The sequence below is a fragment of the Natator depressus genome, chromosome 14, assembly GCF_965152275.1.
Source record: "Natator depressus isolate rNatDep1 chromosome 14, rNatDep2.hap1, whole genome shotgun sequence".
NCBI classification, from domain to species: domain Eukaryota; kingdom Metazoa; phylum Chordata; order Testudines; family Cheloniidae; genus Natator; species Natator depressus.
Genome location: NC_134247.1, coordinates 244,332 through 263,127, shown reverse-complemented (window position 1 = coordinate 263,127; position 18,796 = coordinate 244,332). Strand labels below are relative to the sequence as shown.

The following is an 18,796-nucleotide window of genomic DNA, read 5'->3' as shown; positions in this document are numbered from 1 at the left end:
TTTAAATAGCAGTGTAAACATTCTTGCTTGGGCTGGAGCCTGAAGCTCTGAGACCGGGGAAGAGGGTTGGGTCTCAGAGCCTGAGTGTTAAGCACTGGGTCCCAGGAGTCATGCTTAGTGGTTGGAGCAGAGGTTGAAGCCAGACATAGGGTTGGGACTGGGCCGAGGGCAGCATTGGAACCAGGGTCCAGGGACAGGCTGGAGTCAGAACTGATATCAGAGTCCATAGACAAGCCAAATCAGTACTATAGCTCAAGTCCAGGTTTAGGTCAAGGATGAGTGGTCAGAGTCCCCGATGGTCAAGGTGGAGGCAGGGCTGGAGTAGGCCAGTAACAGGGCTGGAGCTAGGTCAGAGCAGGGCAAGGCCAAGGCTGGAGCAGGTCAGTAACAGAGCTCAGGAAGGATCAAGAACCAGATCAAGAGCAGGCTGGGAGACTAGAGAGTCTGTTATGCTGCAAGGCAGCAGGACAGTTCCTGGCTAGGTACTGCTGTTGTGCAGACTGATCTGCAGTTCTGGCAGGGTTGGGGAGCCTGGGGGTCATCTGACTCGGGCTCTGCTCAGGGATAGGCTGCTGCCGCATGCCTGAAGTTGGAGGCCTGGTCTACACTACACAGTTAGGTCAATGGAAGGCAGCTCACGTCGACCTAGGTGTGGATGTGTCTACATTTAAATTTTGCTCCTGCCGATATAACTGCCCCACTACACCAACTTAATAATAGCACCTTCCTGAGCGGCGTAGAATCAGGGTCGATGTAATTAGGTCAACAGTGTCACTGTAGACACTGTCTCTCTTACATCGACTGTTACTGGCGTCCAGGAGCTCCAATGCCTTACAGTGACCACTCTGGTCATTGCTGTGAACTCCGCTGCCCAGAAATCAGGTGAACAGGAAGGAGCTCCTCCCCTTTAAAGCCCTGTGAATTTTTGAAATTCCTTTTCCCAGTTGCCCAGCTAGCAGCTCTCCACTGTTGTGCGCAACTGTCCAGCTGACCATGGCGGCTACACCTTGCAGACATGCTCCTGGAGCACACAAGAGGTGTTGGATCTCCTGGATCTGTGGGGAGTAGAGGCTGTGCAGCAGGGCTTGCCTTACCATGAGGCAAACTGAGGCAGCCGCCTCAGGTGCCAGACTGGGGGGGCACTACTAGGACTCAGAGTGTAGAAAATTGTGTCTGCTGCTGATGCATCTGTATTCTTTCTGCTCTAGATGCACAGAGATGGTGGAGTGCTGTGCTGGAGGAAGGAGGGTACAAGAGACATAACAGGCAGGTAGGAGAAAAGGTGAGAGGGAATAACAGAAAGCAGCAGGAGCCGCAGGGAGAGAGAGGAGGAGGAGGAGGATCCTCTTATGTACCTCTCTAGCACCCCAGGAGCCTGGACTGATTAACACCAGCTTCTCAGGGAGCTTCCTGTTTCCTGCTGCTTCCCTGAACCCACTTGAGGAGAACAGGCAGTCAACTGAAGTAGTAGGAGCCAGTTAGTCCCTTAAGACGCTGATATCTTCTCTCACTCAGGCCCTGCCACCAGCCTCCTTATTTGTCCCCTTCAACTGAGTGTTGAGAGCCACTATAGCTGGCACAGAACAGCAGTCATGAGTGAAAGAAGAAAACGCCCCTCTGGGGCAGCATTCAGAAAAAAGAAAGAAAGCAAAGAAAGCTTTTCTATATAAGGAGGAAGGAGCTCTCCTGAGATACATAGACACAAATGTTCACGGTGAGCCTTCCGGCCCCGTGAGGATGTGAGTGGTGAGGAGATGCCTGATCTTCCAGTTAGAGTGCAGGTGGCCTGGCAGTTACTGCAGCATCCGTATCTCCATCTCAAATGGATGGAACCTTGCACATTCCTGAAGAAAAGTGTAGATCAGAGAAGAGTGTGGTGGAGGCGCAAGAAACAGCTGCTGCTGAGTTTAGTTCCTTAAGTCTAGATGATCCAGGACTGTGGACCCACTTAAGCAGTAGCCTGAGGGACTTCCTTGTACTGCATGGGCCACAGCAAGTGAAAAAGTTCATGTTCCCCAAAGACAATGAAAATAGGTGTTTCCATCCAACACATTACTGGCGTGAAATCCCCAATGGTGACAAAGTGGAGAGGCCATGGCTTATGTACTCAAAAACCCAGAATGCTGCATACTGTTTTTGTTGCAAACTCTTCCAGTCTAATGTTCCAGCCACATTGGGTTCTACAGGAACAAACGACTGGAAAAATCTGGCTAGAAATCTGGCATGCCATGAGAAGGCAGCAAATCACCAGAGAGCATTCCATAGGTGGAAAGAGCTTGAGATGAGACTAAGGTTAAAGGCCACTATAGATGATCAGCATCAAGAGAAGATTGCATCAGTCTCTCTCTACTGGCAAAATGTTCTGAAAAGGCTCATTGCCATTGTAAGAATGCTTGCTACCCAAAAACGAGCACTGCGTGGCACTTCAGATCAGCTGTATGGAAACTTCCTTAAAAATGTGGAGCTGATGGCTGAGCTTGATGCTGTACTCCAGGAGCATCTAAGAGTCACCACCCAAGAAATGTACACACACCACTACCTCGGAAAAACAATTCAAAATGAAAACATACAGTTACTGGCAACAAAAGTCAAACAGAAGATTGTGGCAGATCTGAAGTCAGCATGATATTACTCGGTTATTCTGGACTGCACACCTGACATCAGCCATACAGAACAAACGACTTTAATGGTGCGTTTTGTAACAACAACAAAACCTAGTGACAATGTCCCTGCAATGGTGACTGTCAGAGAGCATTTTCTAGAATTTATTGACATTGATGATGCTACAGGAGCTGGTATGACAAATGTGCTTCTTAAAAAGCTGGAAGATACGGGAATTGCGATAGCTGACAGGAGAGGTCAGGGCTACGATAATGGTGCCAACATGAGAGGAAAGAACAGAGGAGTGCAGACACAGATCCAAGAGTTAAACCCTCGAGCTTTTTTTGTCCCATGCAGTTCTCATTCATCACTGGGTGGTCAGTGATGCAGCGTCAGCTTCGAGCGAGGCTGCTGAATTTTTTTAATGTAATTCAAAGCGTCTATGTATTTTTGTCTGCATCAACTCATCAATGGCAAATTTTGAAGCAACATCTGGGAACATCCTCTCTGACACTGAAACCACTGAGTGCCACACGATGAGAAAGTCGAGTGGAGGCAATAAAGCCTATCAAACACGAAATTGGGACGACAGATGATGCCATAGTTGCCATTATGGAGGATAATGCTATGACAGGAACTGTTCATGGGAGAACAGTGGCAGAGGGAAATGGAATCACCAGAAACATACATAACTTCAAATTTCTGTGTGGCTTAGTGTCGTGGCATGACATACTGTTTGAAATAAATGTTGTAAGCAAGAGACTCCAAGGTGTTGACCTTGATATATCTGGAGCAATGGAACAACTGGACAAAGCAAAGTCATACCTACAGTCTTACTGGTCAGACGAGGGATTTCAAAAGGTTCTGAAGAGTGCACAGAAGTTAGCAGAGGAACTTCACACTGAAGCGATTTTCCCACCCATTCAAGAATACAAGAGTCACCGAAGAAGACGACATTTTGATTACAAGACACGGGATAATCCCGTAAGAGACCCCAAACAACAATTCAAAGTTGAATTCTTTAACCAGGTGCTAGATTGTGCAATACAGTCAGTTGAAGAACGTTTCATGCAGCTCAAGGAACACAGCAGTATATTTGGGATGTTGTATGATATTCCAAAACTCCTCACTATATCTGAAGAAGACCTACACCAGCAATGCTGGGCACTAGAGACAGTGTTTGACACATGATGACATGCGGGATATTGATGCGAGTGATTTAGGTGATGAACTGAAAGCCCTTTCAAGATACGTTTCAGCAGGATCAACTCCAAAGGCTGCTCTGGAATATATGTGCACAAATAATATGATCACCTTCTTTCCAAATGCTTTTGTTGCTCTGCGCATACTTCTAACACTTCCTGTAACAGTTGCCAGTGGAGAACGCAGACTTCTCCAAGCTGAAGTTAATAAAACACACATCTACGCTCCACAATGACACAGGAGAGGCTGGTCGGCCTTGCAACCATCTCAATAGAGCATGAGCTGGCCCAGACTGTGTACCTTCAGGAAGCAGTTCAAATCTTTGCAACCAAGAAGGCATGGAAAGCACCACTTTGATTATTCAAACAGATAAAAATGCCAGTGTTTACTATGCAGACAAGAACAGTTACATTTGCTGTTCAGGCATTTGAAAGTTAAGCGTTACTTAAAATTTTTGAACAAGGCATATTGTTAGGTCTCCTTTATTGGGGTAGGTAGCAGAGCAGTACCATGAGACGAGTAGAACTGGAAGAAGGCAGAATTGAGACCTTTCAGAGTTTTGGCCCAAGCGAGGGGGCATGGGGGCGTCATTTGAGCTCAATGCCTCAGCTGCCAAAATGTTGTGGGCTGGCCCTGCTGTGCAGGCACAGCTCCAATCAAGACATAGAAATGTGGACATCTGTGACAGACTGCTTGTGGCATGCAGGAGAACAGCTACAAGAGGGGCTAGCAGAAGTGCTGCATGAAAGCGAAGGAGCAGCAGCAGGCATACCAGAAGGCCAGGGAGGCCAACAATCCATCTAATGTGGAACAACAGACCTGCTGCTTTTATAAAGAGGTGCATGCATGAACAGCAAGGAGGTGGGAGAGGAAGAGGAAGAGGAAGAGTACTATGGGGGACAGGCAACCAGGTGATCCAGCTGCACAGTGAGCCAGGACATGTTTCTGACTTCACTGCAGTCCAAAAAGTCCCAACAGTTGAGCACGGGCAAGCCACATACAGAGGAAGGAACCCCTAGTGAGTATGCAGTTTGCTTTGAAACTACAAGGATGGAATCCCCAAAGTAGAGAAAGTACTGAAACAACCAAGAGAGGTAGACTTGTTCTCTGCCTAACTCTAAAGGGGAATGAAAAGTGGAGGGGACCAAGTGGAACAGTTTGTTCATGTGCACCGGGATGTTCCATAAATCCTGTAGACATCTCAATGAAACTTTCATGGAGGTACTCTGCAATCCTCTGCGAAAGGTTTCTGGGGAGGGCTGCCTTATTTCTTCTGCTATGGTAGGACACCTTCTGTTCCTACGCCACTCAGTGATTACTTCAGCAGGCACCATTGCAATACACAAGCTAGCAGCATACGAGCCTGGGCAGCATCTGTGTTCTCCGCCTCTGTCCCCCTCAGGAGTGAGATAATCTAAAATCACCAGTGCCCATAGAAAATGCTGCCAGTATTCAGTCCCATTGCTCTAAACACACAAACCTGCAAACTATCTCCTCCTCATTTCCCCTATCACAGCTTGAATACTGTGTGCAGATGTGGTCGCCCCATCTCAAAAAAAATATTTTGGAATTGGAAAAGGTTCAGAAAAGGGCAACAAAAATTATCAGTGGTATGGAACAGCTTCCGTATGAGGAGAGATTAATAAGACTGGGACTTTTCAGCTTGGAAAAGAGACAGCAAAGGGGAGATATGAGTGAGGTCTATAAAATCATGACTGGTATACAGAAAGTAGATAAGAAAGTGTTGTTTACTACTTCTCATAACACAAGAACTAGGGGTCATCAAATGAAATGAATAGGCAGCAGGTTTAAAACAAATAATGCACACACAACACACAGTCAACCTGTGGAACTCCTTGCTAGAAGATGTGATGTCCAAGACCATAACAGGGTTCAAAAAAGAACAAGATAAATTCATGGAGGATAGGTTCACCAATGGCTATTAGCCAGGAAGGGCAGGAATGCTGTCCCTAGCCTCTGTTTGCCAGAAGCTGGGAATGAGCGACAGGGGATGGATCACTTGATGATACCCTTTTCTGTTCATTCCCTCTGGGGCACCTGGCACTGGCCACTGTCGGAAGACAGGATACTGGGCTAGATGGACCTTTGGTCTGACCCAGTACGGCCATTTTTATGTTCTTATATAAATCCATGGTGCATCTACACCTTGAATACTGTGACCAGTTCTGGTCATCTCATTTCAAACAGAATATAGTGGAACTGTAAAGGTTCAGAGACGTGCAACAAAAATGATCAAGGGTATGGAACGGCTTCTGTACAAGGAGAGACTAAAAAGAGCATGGCTGTTCAGCTTGGAAAAGAGACAATTAAGGGGGGATGTGATAGAGGTCTATAAAATCATGAATGGTGTGGAGAAAGTGAATAAAGTAGTGTTATTTACTTCCCTCCCCCCACAATAAAAAAACAGGGTGATGTAATTAATAGGTAGCAGGTTTAATATAAACCTGAGGAAATATTTTTTCAGACAATGCACAATTAACTTGTTGAAGTCATTGCCATGGGATGTTGTTATGGCCAAAAGTATAACGGCGTTAAAAAAAATAATAAGATAAGTTCATGGAGGATAAATCCATCAATAGCTATTGGCCAAAATGGTCAGAGACTATAACCCCATGCTCAGGACAACCCTAAACTTCTGACTGCCAAAAGTTGGAGGGGAAGAAAGGGATAAGATCTTTCCAAAACTGCCCTGTTCTCTGCACTCCCCCTGAAGCTCTGGTATTGGCCACTGTCTGAGACAGGATCTTGAGCTAGATGGACCACTGGTCTGACCCACTATGACAGTTCTAATGTTCTTATTTTTTCTTTAACTAAGCCTTAATTCACTGGAAGTGATAAATAAAATTAATGGCAAAGAGTCCTGTGGCACCTTATAGACTTACAGATGTGTTGGAGCATAAGCTTTCATGGGTGAATACCCACTTTGTCGGATGCATGTAGTGGAAATTTCCAGAGGCAGTTATAAATATGCAAGCAAGAATCAGGCTAGGGATAACGAGGTTAGTTCAATCAGGGAGGATGAGGCCCTCTTCTAGCAGTTGAGATGTGAACACCAAGGGAGGAGAAACTGCTTTTGTAGTTGGCTAGCCATTCACAGTCTGTGTTTAATCCTGAGCTGATGGTGTCAAATTTGCAAATGAACTGAAGCTCAGCAGTTTCTCTTTGAAGTCTGGTCCTGAAGAGTTTTTGCTGCTGGATGGCTACCTTTAAATCTGCTAGTGTGTGTCCAGGGATACTGAAGTGTTCTCCTACAGGTTTTTGTATATTGCCATTCCTAATATCTGATTTGTGTCCATTTATCCTTTTACGTAGGGACTGTCCAGTTTGGCCGATGTACATAGCAGAGGGGCATTGCTGGCACATGATGGCGTATATTACATTCGTGGACTTGCAGGTGAATGAACCAGTGATGGTGTGGCTGATCTGGTTAGGTCCTGTGATGGTGTTGCAGGTGTAGATATGTGGGCAGAGTTGGCATCGAGATTTGTTGCATGGATTGGTTCCTGAGTTAGAGTTACTATGGTGCGGTGTGTAGTTGCTGGTGAGAATATGCTTCAGGTTGGCGGGCTGTCTGTGGGCGAGGACTGGCCTGCCTCCCAAGGCCCGTGAAAGTGAGGGATCATTGTCCAGGATGGGTTGCAGATCACTGATGATGCGTTGGAGAGGTTTTAGCTGAGGATTGTATGTGATGGCCAGTGGAGTTCTGTTGGTTTCTTTCTTGGGTTTGTCTTGCAGCAGGAGGCTTCTGGGTACACGTCTGGCTCTGTTGATCTGTTTCCTTATTTCCTCGTGTGGGTATCGTAGTTTTGAGAATGCTTGGTGAAGATCTTGTAGGTGTTGGTCTCTGTCTGAGGGGTTGGAACAAATGCGGTTGTACATCAGCACTTGGCTGTAGACAATGGATCGTGTGGTGTGTCCAGGATGGAAGCTGGAGGCATGAATGTAGGCATAGTGGTCGGTGGGTTTTCAGTATAGGGTGGTGTTAACATGACCATCACTTATTTGCACTGTGGTGTCTAGGAAGTGGACCTCCCATGTAGATTGGTCCAGGCTGAGGTTGATGGTGGGGTGGAAGCTTAAAATCATGGTGGAATTCTTCCAGGGTTTCCTTCCCATGGGTCCAGATGATGATGTTGTCATCAATGTAGGGTAGGTAGAGAAGGGACGTGAGTGGACGAGAGCTGAGGAAGCGTTGTTCCAGGTCAGCCATAAAAACGTTGGCATATTGTGGGTCCATGCGGGTGCCCATAGCGGTGCCACTGGTCTGGAGGTGTATATTGTGACCAAATTTGAAATAACTGTGCGTGAGGATAAAGTCACAGAGCTCAGCAACCAGTTGTGCTGTGGCATCATCAGGGATACTGTTCCTGACCGCTTGTATTCCATCTGTATGTGGGATGTTTGTATAGAGCGCCTCTACATCCATGGTGGCTAAGATGGTGTTTTCTGGAAGATCATCAATGCATTGTAGTTTTCTCAGGAAACCAGTGGTGTCACGGAGATAGCTGGGAGTGCTGGTGGCATAGGGTCTGAGTAGAGAGTCCACATATCTGGACAGTCCTTCAGTGAGAGTGCCAATGCCCGAGATGATGGGGCATCCAGGATTTCCGGGTTTGTGGATCTTGGGTAGTAGATAGAATAACCCCGGTCGGGGCTCTAAGGGTATGTTGATTTGTTCCTGTGTTAGTGTAGGGAATGTCCTGAGTAGATGGTGCAGTTTCTTAGTGTATTCCTCAGTGGGATCTGAGGAAAGTGGCCTGTAGAACTTGGTATTGGAGAGTTGTCTGGCAGCCTCCTTTTGGTAGTCAGACCTGTTCATGACGACAACAGCACCTCCTTTATCAGCCTCTTTGATTATAATAGGTTTCAGCGTAACAGCCATGTTAGTCTGTATTCGCAAAAAGAAAAGGAGGACTTATGGCACCTTAGAGACTAACCAATTTATTTGAGCATAAGCTTTCGTGAGCTACAGCTCACTTCATCGGATGCATACTGTGGAAAATACAGAAGATGTTTTTATACACTCAAACCATGAAAAAATGGGTGTTTATCACTACAAAAGGTTTTCTCTCCCCCCACCCCACTCTCCTGCTGGTAATAGCTTATCTAAAGTGATCACTCTCCTTACAATGTGTATGATAATCAAGGTGGGCCATTTCCAGCACAAATCGAGGGTTTAACAAGAACGTCTGAGGAACAGGCCGGGGGGGAGGGGTAGGAAAAAACAAGGGGAAATAGGTTGCCTTGCATAATGACTTAGCCACTCCCAGTCTCTATTCAAGCCTAAGTTAATTGTATCCAATTTGCAAATGAATTCCAATTCAGCAGTCTCTCGCTGGAGTCTGGTTTTGAAGTTTTTCTGTTGTAATATCGCAACTTTCATGTCTGTAATCGCGTGACCAGAGAGATTGAAGTGTTCTCCGATGGTTTATGAATGTTATAATTCTTGACATCTGATTTGTGTCCATTTATTCTTTTACGTAGAGACTGTCCAGTTTGACCAATGTACATGGCAGGGAGGCATTGCTGGCACATGATGGCATATATCACATTGGTAGATGTGCAGGTGAACGAGCCTCTGATAGTGTGGCTGATGTTATTAGGCCCTGTGATGGTGTCCCCTGAATAGATATGTGGGCACAGTTGGCAACGGGCTTTGTTGCAAGGATAGGTTCCTGTGTTAGTGGTTCTGTTGTGTGGTATGTGGTTGCTGGTGAGTTTTCGCTTCAGGTTGGGGGGCTGTCTGTAGGCAAGGACTGGCCTGTCTCCCAAGATTTGTAAGAGTGTTGGGTCATCCTTCAGGATAGGTTGTAGATCCTTGATAATGCGTTGGAGGGGTTCTAGTTGGGTGCTGAAGGTGACGGCTAGTGGCGTTCTGTTATTTTCTTTGTTAGACCTGTCCTGTAGTAGGTGACTTCTGGGAACTCTTCTGGTTCTATCAATCTGTTTCTTCACTTCCACAGGTGGGTATTGTAATTGAAAGAATGCTTGATGTCAGGGTTGTTTCTGAGGCTGTAGATGGCATTGTGTTCTGCACGACTTAGGTTATGAGGCAAGCGATATTGTTTTTCCACCATTTCTGCATGTGCACATAGGCGGAAGCATCCTATGTATAGGTCCAGACTGTCATTTCGACCCTCAGGAGGAGTCCATGTGGAAAGCTATCATAGCTGCCTTTTGTTAATTTCCCAGTTAATTATGACAGCAAAATAATTGTTAATTCTAGGACTATAGATAGCTAGTAGCTGCTGCTGTTCAACTCACATTGTAATGAGGTATTTGAGAGAAATAACTATTTTAACAAATTTCTGTAAATTGGTTCAAGCAGGCATGGAAATGAATTACCTCGTCTCCTGATAATTTGGATGGAAAAAGCTCTTTGAGTAATTTGCCTTCCTTTTGTCATCCTGAAAGATTTAAGCATAGTAACAGATCAAAAGCACAAATTCCTTGTTCAAGTTTCAGTTTTTCCATGTAAATGCTATTGTGAACTGGACCCCAAGTTATTCAAGACTCTCAGGGCACATGATGGCCCTTAAAGCAGTTTCAAAAGGGAGAAATTTTCCTCCTCCTTCTTCACAAGGAGGCAGCAAACAATTTAAAAACAACACAATGTTCTACAGTCCTTATTCATTTCGGAGCCTGAGTGGGATGAATAAGAACCTCCTCAGTTAACTATTCTCAGGATCAATCCAGATGCTCAGATAATCAGGCTGTAATCACAACTGGATATCTTCACCTACTGATGCTTCATTCTGTTCCACCTCTGAAATTCTGTCAGAAATAGTGGTGTCTCTCTTGCTGTGTATTTATATCTCCCTACTGTATTTTCCACTCCATGCATCTAATGAAGAGGGTTATAGCCCACAAAAGCTTATGCCCAAATAAATTTGTTAGTCTCTAAGGTGCCACAAGGACTCCCCATTGTTTTTGCTGATACTGACTAACATGGCTACCCTGCTGAAACCCATCTCTTGCTTCTATTTCACTAGGCTTTGGACACCTGAAAATCTTGCAGCAAGTGTTGCAACTCTGGCTGGAAGTTGCTAGAGGTTAGGAAATTGGTGTCCTTGTAAGGTTGCCAGTTGTGTTGCACCAGACTAAGCAGCATGAAACAACATGGTATTATCAGCAAAATTTTCATGACCTATACATGACCAAACACAGTTTTTGTTTATCTTGCCAATACAGATCTGACCTACAGTACCCCTGCTATTCTAGTCCTGGACCCACAAAAAGACACATGAATTATAACCACCAGCACTGTTTCCATTCCAGTCCTAGGGTTCACCTCTGCCGCAGTTCTGTCAATGCACATTAATCTTATCCTGCAATATACCTGCCATTGGAAGTACTAGTAATAAGTACCACTTATGATGCACTTTTCATTTTCAAAGCTTTTTTCAAACACTAACTAATGAATCCTAGTCCTGGAGTTCCCTTGAAAAGAGACTGTTCGCTGTGCCAAACTGCATAGTATTTTTAAAATGCACATAAATGACTAAAGGGACAAATTTAACACCAACAATCCCAATACAAATTTAAAGCTAAGTCTAGAGAGCTAAATGGCTAGTACATGTTTATGGATAAAAGTTCTACCTACTAATACTAAGGATTGGGTACTGGGGGACATCTGTTACAGACCACTTCATCTCACTAGGGAACAGGACAAACTGCTCCTTAAACATCTGTCTGTAATGTGTAAGAAGAAAAACTGTTATAACGAGTAACTTCAAGAAAGGATGCATTTGCTGGACATCTCATGCAGCCAGTTACAAAACTCCCCTAAAGTTGCTCAAAATAATAGATGATAATTCCTTAACACAGAAAGTCCTGCACCCAACATGGGTACATTCAATAGTTGTACCTCATTAACTCAAAGAAGAGTTAATCACTGACATAAACATTAGTGTTGCCACTGTACCAAAGATCACGATCTTGTTACAAGAAAAAAGAAAAGGAGGACTTGTGGCACCTTAGAGACTAACCAGTTTATTTGAGCATGAGCTTTCGTGAGCTACAGCTCACTTCATCGGATGCATAGCATGCATGTGAGCTGTAGCTCACGAAAGCTCATGCTCAAATAAACTGGTTAGTCTCTAAGGTGCCACAAGTACTCCTTTTCTTTTTTCTTTTTACGAATACAGACTAACACGGCTGTTACTCTGGATCTTGTTACATTTACCTTGTGCAAATAGAATATGGCACCTATCAATAATATGTATATTTAGAACTTTAAAAGGGTTAATTTCCCAAAGATTAATGTAATCAGTGGTATAACTGTCTGGGAAAACAAATGTGAAATGGAAAGCATTAATGAAAACTGGGACTTGTTCATGGATATCTTATTGCAGCGTTACTCAAACTGGGGTCCGTGAGGGTACTCCAGGGAGTCCAAGGGCCCCGCTGATCAACTCCTCCCCCTCGCTCCCAGCAGGAGCATGCTGGGGAACAGCTGTTCAGTGGAGTGCAGGAGGCGCTTGGAGGGAGAGGGAGGAACAGGGATGAGGCGAGCTTGGGGGAGGGGCAGAAAGAGACGGGGAAGAGGAGGAGTGGGGGCGGGGCCTAGGGCTAGCAGGGGACTTGGGGGTCCGCGAAAAAAATTTAAATCAAAACGAGGATCTTCAGGTTGCTAAAGTTTGAGAACTGGATGTCCATGATCCCACAGATAGACAAAAAGGAATTCTGGGCTAGAAGCCAACCTGATTAAAAGATGATGCAAAAGTGGTAATAAAACAGGGGTTCTCAAACTGGGGGTCGGGACCCCTCAGGGGGTCATGAAGTTATTACATGGGGGGTCGTGAGCTGTCAGCCTCCACCCCAAATCCCGCTTTGCCTCCAGCATTTTTAATGGTATTAAAAATATAAAAAAGTATTTTTAATGTATAAGGGGGGTTGCACTCAGAGGCTTGCTATGTGAAAGGGGTCACCAGTACAAAAGTCTGAGAACCCCTGTAATAAAATTATATATAAAGGATGGGAAACAGGGAAGTAAATGGCAATGAATATAAAGTTATAAGTTAAAAAAATGTAGCTGACATAAAAAAGGGAAGCCAAAGGAATCAATGAAATATCAGTGGCCAAAGGAGTTAAAGATAACAAGAAAAACCCTAGGTCAGGTATATAACCATATCTAGATGCAGATGGTAAAATTGTAAACAGTGATGTAGAAAAAGCAGAAACGTTTAATGGATATTTCTATTCAGAATTTGGAACGAAGCAGGAAGATGTATCAAACCCATATGATGATGTAGATGGAACAGAAAGTTTGCCATCTGTAACAAAGGAGGATGTGACACGGCACCTACTAAAATTAAACATTTTCAAATCAACACTCCCAGGTAACTTACGTCCAACGTTCGTAAAGGAACTAGCTGAGGAGCTCTCTTGAAGTTAATATTTAAAAAAATCTTGAAAAATTGGGAAAATTCCAAAGGAGTGGAGGATTGCCAACATAGTTCCAATACAGTAACTCCTCACTTAACGTTGTAGTTATGTTCCTGAAAAATGCGACTTTAAGTGAAACGATGTTAAGCAAATCCAATTTCCCCATAAGAATTAATGTAAATAGGGGGGGTTAGGTTCCAGGGAAATTTTTTTTTTGCCAGACAAAAGACACACACACACACACACACACACACACACACACACACACACACACACACACACACACACACACACACACACACACACACACACACAGTATAAGTTTTAAACAAACAATTTAATACTGTACACAGCGATGAGCATTGTGAAGCTTGGTTGAGGTGGTGAAGTCAGAGGGTGGGATATTTCCCAGGGAATGCCTTACTGCTAAATGATGAACTAGCAATTGGCTGAGCCCTCAAGGGTTAACTCATTGTTAATGTAGCCTCACACCCTACAAGGCAGCACTAATGGAGGGAGGGGAGACAGCATGGCAGACAGACACACAAACCATGTGTCTGTGAGAGGGAGAGAGATGCACATTTCCCCTTTAAGTACACTGACCCCACTCTTAAGTACACTGCCTTGTTAAGTTAATCAGCAAACTGAGACCACAGCTGCTGCCAGGAAGCTCCCTCGTCCTGAGCCCTGTCGTGTGTGCCCTGCTCTATAGAAGATGGGGTAAGCGGGGTGCAGGAGCAGGAGGGAGGGAGACACCCTGACATTAGCCCTCCTCCGGCCCCCGCCCCTGCACAGCAAGCAGGAGGCTCGGGGAGCAGCTTCAAGGCAGAGGGCAGGAGCAGCACATGGCAGTGGGGGGAGGGACAGCAATTGATAGCCTGCTGGGCAGCTGCTGCACAGGGAACTTAGGGGAGTGGGGAGCTGATGGGGGGCTACCAGTCCACCCTGGTTCAAAGCCCCCACCAGCTAGCTGCAACGGAGTGCTCTTCCTGCAAGCTGTGGACAAAGCAGGCGGCTGCCAAACGACATTATAAGGGAGCATTGCACAACTTTAAACGAGCATGTTCCCTAATTGATCAGCAAGTAACAACGAAACAACGTTAACCGGGACGACTTTAAGTGAGTTACTGTATTTAAAAAAGGTCAAGGGATGATCCAGGGTACCACAGACCGATCAGCCAGACAGAGTCTGGGTAAAATAATGGAACAGTTAATTTGTGACTAGCAACGTAGGATTAGAGGCAAAAAAAACCAAAACAAAACAACTTAATGCCAGTCTGCATGGTTTCTCAGAAGGTAGATCTTGTCAAATAAATCTGTTGTCTTTTTTGGACAGCATTGATAAAAGGAACTGTGTTGATAGAATATATATGGATTTCTCCAAGGTATTTGACCTAGTACCACATGACATTTTGATTTACAAACTTGCATTATATGTGTGACAGTCTATGTCCCTATGTTCACCCTTTTTACAAAACTATAATGGATTTTTTACAAAGTATGCCTTGTGAGGTATCATTGGAAAACTCATACTGTGCTGGTAAAATGTGTGTGACAACAACATTGTATGTAAAGTTATAAGATTCTACTGTATAACATTACTGAGACATATTCCAAGTTCACAAAAGCAGGCACAAACCAGATCCTCAAAAACAAAAGGCAAATTGACACCTCAGCTAGGTGTCAACAAAATTAAATGGACTATCACTTGGTTAAGCAGCTATTCTTTGGCAGGAAAGAGTGTGAGCAAGAAATTTACATCTTGGCAAAGAAACACTGGAAGTTCCCATCCCACAGACTTGGTCTCCTTAACCCCACCTGGAGATGTTTCTCAAAGAGGAGGAAAAGATATAAAAATGGTGGAACAGACGCCCCATATGATCTCTCTTTTCATCTCTACTCACAGCATCAACAACACCTGAAGGACAAAGGAAGCATCATTGGACTGGGGAGGGATCTGGCTGAAAGATCCAACCAGTAATACTGCTGAAGCATGTAGAGAGATTTCAGAGTAGCAGCCGTGTTAGTCTGTATTCGCAAAAAGAAAAGGAGTACTTGTGGCACCTTAGAGACTAACCAATTTATTTGAGCATAAGCTTTCGTGAGCTACAGCTCACTTAATCGGATGCATCACTTTATATTTATTTATACAGTGCTCACTTTATATTTATTTTTATTACAAATATATTTGCACTGTAAAAAACAAAAGAAATAGCATTTTTCAATTCACCTCATACAAGTACTGTAATGTAGAATTATGTAAAAAAAAACAACTGCATTCAAAAATAAAACAATGTAAAACTTTAGAGTCTACAAGTCCATTCAGTCCTACTTCAGCCAATCACTCAGACAAACAAGTTTGGTTACAATTTGCAGGAGATAATGCTTCCCGCTTCTTGTTTACAGCGTCACCTGAAAGTGAGAACAGGTGTTTGCATGGCACTGTTGTAGCTGGCGTTGCAAGCTATTTACGTGCCAGATGTGCTAAAGATTCACATGTCCGTTCATGCTTCAACTACCATTCCAGCATCCATGCTGATGATGGGTTCTACTCAGTAACATTCCAAAGCAAAACAGACCAACGCATGTTCATTTTCATCATCCAAGTCAGATGCCACCAGCAGAAGGTTGATTTTCTTTTTTCGTGGTTCGGGTTCCGTAGTTTCCGCATCTGAGCGTTGCTATTTTAAGACTTCTGAAAGCATGCTCCACACCTCATCCCTTTCAGATTTTGGACAGCATTTCACATTCTTAAATGTTGGGTTGAGTGTTGTAGCTATTTTTAGAAATCTCACATTGGTATCTTCTTTGCATTTTGTCAAATCTGCTGTGAAAGTGTTCTTAAAACAAACATGTGCTGGTTCATCATCCGAGACTGCTATAACATGAAATATATGGTAGAGTGCAGGTAAAACAGAACAGGAGACATACAGTTCTACCCCAAGGAGTTCATGTCACAATTTCAATGAACGCACTGTCTACAGTCCATTGTCTACAGCCAAGCTCTACAATACAACTGCATTTTAACGAGCATCATCAGCATGGAAGCATGTCCTCTGGAATGTTGGCTGAAGCATGAAGAGGCATACGAATGTTTAGCATATCTGGCTTGCAATGGCAGCTAAAAAAGTGCCATGCGAACGCCTGTTCTCACTTTCAGGTGACAGTGTAAATAAGTAGCAGGTAGCAGTATCTCCCGTAAATGTAAACAAACTTGTTTGTCTTAGCAGTTGGCTGAACAAGAAGGAGGACTGAGTGGTCTTATAGGCATTAACATTTTACATTGTTTTGAGTGCAGTTATGTAACCAAAAAAAAAAAAACCCCACGACATTTGTAAGTTACACTTTCATGATAAAGAGATTGCACTACAGTACTTGTATGAGGTGAATTGAAAAATACTATTTCTTGTGTTTATCATTTTTACAGTGCAAATATTTGTAATAAAAATATAAAGTGAGCACACTTCACTTTGTATTCTGTGTCATAATAGAATATATTTGAAAATGTAGAAAAACATCCAAATATGTAATACATTTCAATTGGTATTCTATTGTTCAACAGTGTGATACATTTTTTTAATCACGATTAATTTTTTTGCGTTAATCGCATGAGTTAACTGTGATCAATCAACAGCCCTACTTGTAATCACTTAAAAAAAATCTATCTTTCTATAGTTAATAAACTTGCTTTATTGCTTTATCTAAACCAGTGACAGGGGTAACAGGATTTGTGCATATTTTCTATTAATGAAATGATGTACCTTCAATGAGCTTGTATTGCCCAGGACAGTACTGGGCAGTACAAAATCCACATTTCTCGTGGAAAGTCTGGGACTGAGAGTTTCCTGGTATTGCCCTGCAGTGTAAGTCATCGGTGGCTGGCTATAGCACTCATACAGTATAGCTGGGAGTGATTTACATGCTGGAGGCCGTTTGTGAGCAGACCAGGAGTGGTTGCTCTTACAATGAAGCAGTATAAAAGGCACCCCATGCTGGAGAATTGAGGGAATGCATCTGTTCAACAGTCCAGACTGTACCCTGAGTAATGTCACAATATGCAATTAACAGGGTACACATTAGATGGTTTAAAAACTGGTTCACTGACAGATTTCAAAATGCAGTTGGTAATGGTGAGATATCATACTATCACACTAATATTTTTATGAATAATCTAGATGAATTTATAAAATAATAATGATTTATAAAATGATGATTTTATAAAACATTTGCTGATAAAATTTGCAGATGAGACAGATTGCTGGGGTAGTAAATAATGAGGAGGACAGGTTATTGTTACATGGTGATCTGAATTGCCTGGTTAAATGGTTACAATGCAACAAAATGTGTTTTAATACTGCCAAATGCAAGGTAATACATCTGGGAACCAAGATCAGAGGTTATACCTACAGGATGCAAGATTCTGTCTTGGTAAAGCACTTAGGAGTCATGATAGATAATCAACTCAACATGTGATCTCAATACAATGCGGTGACAAAAAGGGCTAATGTGCTCCTTGAATGTAATAAAAAGGGGAATATCAAGTAGAAGTGGGTAAGTGAACTCTGTACATAGCATTGGTAAGATCACTACTAGAATCCTGTGTCCAGTTCTGGTAGCCACTCTTCAAGAAGGATGTGGAAATACTACAGAGAGTTCAACAGAAGGCCATAAAAATGATCCAGGGGCTCAAAAACCAAGCTTTAAAATGTGAGGTTTAGTGAGCTCAGCTTATCCAAGATACAGCTGAGAGGTGACTCAATCACTGCACATAGGCACTTACAGCTAGAAAAGAGATCTGATGGGGAGGAGGGCCTTTCCAACATTGCTGACAAAGGCATAACAGGATCCAATGGCTGGAAGTTGAATTTAGATAAATTCAAATTGAAATAAGACAATTTCCTAGCAGTGAGGGTGATTAAACATTAGAACAGCTTACTGGGAGAGATGGTGGATTCACCATCGCTTAGAGTCTTTATGAAGAAATTAGATATCTTTTTAAAAGATATACTTTAATCAAGCTTCTAAGAGAAATTCTATGGCCTGTGTATGCAAGGGGGCAGGGATGGATGGTCATAATGGTCCCTTCTGATTTTGGAATCTGTGACTGGGTCTCCCCTAGTCGTCCCCTTCCTTCAAGGCCATGGGGAGAACAGGTTTGCCTGCATCGCTCTCAATAGGCTCATAACACTTGCAGTTCTTTAATCAAATCTCATACTTCAGGGCTTCAGCCAGTTGCCTACAGGGATCAGGAAGGAATTTTTTTTGCTGATGCACAATTGTATGTAATCTGTTTTCAGTTTTGCCTTCCTCTGAAGCATCAGAGATAGGCTACAGCTGGAGATGGGACACCAAGCAGTGGACCAGTGGTCTGAGAAGTTACAGAGGATCTTCTTTCTAGATGCATGGCTGGTAGATAGTTTCTTCAAACTTGAAGAAGAGTCTGTGTAAGCTCGAAAGCTTGTTTGTCTCATCAACATAAGTTGGTCCAATAAAATATATTACCTCACACACCTTGTCTTGCTCATATGCTCAGGATCATACTGATTACCAGATTTGGGGTCAGGAAGGAATTTTCCCTCAGGTC

At 43.5% G+C, this 18,796-nt stretch overlaps 1 protein-coding gene across 5 annotated transcripts in view; it reads right to left on the bottom strand.

Moving 5' to 3' along the window:
* The window catches only part of CCDC57 (coiled-coil domain containing 57), a 148,466-nt gene that overhangs the window by 41,078 nt on the left and 88,592 nt on the right, over positions 1–18,796 (bottom strand). The gene's annotated exons all lie outside the window — the stretch shown is intronic.